This window comes from Octodon degus, unplaced genomic scaffold (assembly GCF_000260255.1).
Source record: "Octodon degus isolate 3935 unplaced genomic scaffold, OctDeg1.0 scaffold00029, whole genome shotgun sequence".
In the NCBI taxonomy this organism is placed as follows: domain Eukaryota; kingdom Metazoa; phylum Chordata; class Mammalia; order Rodentia; family Octodontidae; genus Octodon; species Octodon degus.
In genome coordinates, this window is record NW_004524605.1 from 17,878,415 (window position 1) to 17,881,742 (window position 3,328).

A 3,328-nucleotide genomic window follows, 5' to 3' on the forward strand; every position below is an offset into this window, starting at 1 on the left:
ATTCCTGAGCATATATATTTACTTATGATTTCACCCAGTTTAAACTTTCTGTTCTCTGGAGAGTAGAGATTTCAATGCAGTCAACATGGACTTCTTCATTGCTTGCAAAACATCCTTTCTCCACCCAATTATGCCTTTTTAATATTTCTTCTAGCAGTCAATGATGCATAATTTATTGAATTATACAGGTCAAAGACTCAAGAGTTATGAAACCCTTTCAGTCTTCTTGAGAGTCAATTAATCAACTCTTAGCTTTTTGTACAACATATATTCTGAGTACAACTAACGCATGAACTCTGGTTCTACCTTGGGCTGTCAGTGTTTCCCTCACATAGTATAACAATCCTAGCCAGGCATCTGACTCAGTGATCACTATCTGCCTTCCCTCACACATTCCTAACATAACAACATCATTTAAAACCATCAAACAGATGACATGGCTTCCATAAATAACACTGGGGTCCTTTCACATCCCACCAATTATTAAATCTAAACTTCCATCTGTGATCTATGGGTTGACTTCAATTACTAGCAATTTTGTCAGTTTGCATTTTCTTTGCTCGATCTCCTCTTTGTTGGCTTCATCTTTAAAGGACACAGCCTCTCTCTCCCTTTATCCATAAACTTACCTGATACTCACCCATCACTCTCACCACTCTCCAGACTTGTAAAGTTTCTACCCCATGTAGGATATGTAGGACTCTTCCTGATCCTGAGGACTTGGGGATCCTATATTTGATCTTACTCTGTTGGAAGTAACAATCTGGAAAATGTTAATAGATTTAGTAACACTTATTTACAATTTTATGCTTTTCTCAGGGCTGGTGAGAAAGTTCAGCAGACTAAGTGCCTGCTTAGGCAAGCAAAGGGACCAGGGCTCATCCCTGGTACCCCACAGAACTGTCCCGACCCCCGGATGCACTAAGCCAATGATAGAGTCTGGGCATGGCGGCGTGCACTTGTAATCCCTGTGCTGGGGTAGCTGAAAATAAGAGGATTGCTACAAGTTCGAGCTTCATAGTGACACCCTGAAAAAAAATAAACAAATAATTTTATACTGTTCTCATCCCTGTCTAATTTCATGCAATTCAATAATGATATAATGAAAATCAAGACAATAACATGTTTTTCTTCTCATTGGGAGGTTGGCATGTTGCTTAAATTTGGACAATAAGCTTCATTCTCCTGTCATTTTGCCTGGAGGATTATTATATTATACAAAGGGAAATGGGGGACAAGGGAGAACTGAATTTGCGTGAGGATGATACATTCACAGTTTTTCAATGCAAGCACTAGAATTCTTAAATGACTATTCACTAGTTTAACAATATTCCTGGAAATAACCTTATGCTCATCTTTTTGTGACATGATTGTTCAGTAATTGCTAGCACTGTCACAACAGACTACAACAAAAGGAGTGACTTGAAGAAGAAGCAATACTGTTTTGCAAGTTCTGGAGGCCTGATGTGTGCCATCCACATGTTGGAAGGGTTGCTTTCGCTGAGATGTCTCTTTTCACCAGTGAATGGTGACCTGTGCTTTCACGTGCTGTCTTGTTTTCCTCTGTCCCAACTTCCTTATGGGTAAGAACACCCATCGTAATGGATGAAGCTGCACCCATCTAGCTTCATTTAACCTCTATTGTTTGAAGGTCCCAACTCTGATCCTATTCTGAATTACTACTGTTTAAAACTTTAAGAAAAGAATACAACTGAGTCTACAGAAAGTTATGTATTCTGTGATGACTCTGGGCCCTTTCTATACAAATACATTTCTTATTTTCCTTATTCTAAGTTACATTTGATTATTTTGTTGTTGTTGTTGCAAAGATCCCAAATGTCAGTAATGGGTTACAGCATTATCTAGCACGTGGACATCTCAGATATGGGACTCCTTGAACTGTAACACCATTCTATGGCCTATTTATAATGAGTATAAAAACACACGGCTGTTCAGTGTTGTGAAAGGAACTTTATGAGACCTGCTTCAGCAAGACACTTTTGCAACTTTTATATGGGGCCAATTTCTTTAAAATTTCTAAATCATAGCTGCTCTCTTTATTTTTCTGGTGACTGAGGGAGTATTTTTCTTCTTCAAAGGGAAAAGAAACACACTTAGGGAAAAGGCAAACAACTTTCACAGTTTGTTAAGCTCGTGCCAACATAAAATCAGATTATGAAATAAGTAGGTGTTTTACACATAAGACTTCATTTTTCTATTGAAAAATCTAACTTCTTTAATAAAACAGTATTTTATTTTATTTATTTATTTTTAATATATTTAATACAGGGTCTACAGGACCTCACTACATAGTTCAGACTCATAGTGATCATTTCTTTTCAGCCTCTGAAGTGCACGGATTACAGGTACGTGCCACCTAGGCCAGTCTCAATCACTGTCTCAGCGTACCCTGGGGGTGGGGCCGGCACAGCACGCCTGGGATGGAACCCTGGTCACTATGCTCTGCCTAAGCAGGCACTTTAGTCCACCGAGCTATCTAAAGTAAGCTAGAGCATTTGAACAATAATTAAATATTTATCAAAGCACACCTTTATTTAATTTATTTGAGCTAGAATAATAACAAATGTCATGTCACCTTTACCATTCAAAGCAGTGAATTACCAGACCAGTTGTCTCATCTGCTCTAGCAGGGATTCAGGAAACAGGTTTTCAAATGACATTACATTTATATAAAACTCAAGGCATTATATAGTATTCAGTGTAAGCAAAAGGCTATGTTTTCCCACCTCCATCCATGAAACAATTCACCTGCTTTTCACTATGGAGAAATACCACTGATTATCTAAATGTAATCCAAAGTCAAACTGTTCAAGCTGATTTTTCCTCCTGTGTATACATTATTTTAATGTAACTTTTTTTTTTTTTTTTTTTTTTTTTTTTTTTTTTTTGGTAAACAGATACGCTCAGTAACCAAGCTAAGGAAATTTGGTACGTTTTCTGGAATTGGGATTCTTGTTTTTCACTCACCCCCAAATTCCTTTTCATATATATTTTTTTAACTGTTTAAAAAGAGTAAAAAAGAAAAACAATAGAAACAGTACAGAATTTCACTAAACAAAATGAGAGGAATTTAACAAGGACTGTTGTATTGCCTGTTGTTGCCGTCACACTCGTTCAGATTACCGGATTTTCTCTCAGAAGCACTTTCTCTCATCAACAAGGTTCACTTCTCTGATTTACTCCCTGCTCTCTTGCCATAAAGATTCGGAGGTAATGATTGTCTCATCCAATTCTAAAGCCTCCAAGGTACTATGATGTTATGGTAAGTGATGATTCCACTTAGCTGGTCAAATAAGACTCTCTCTCT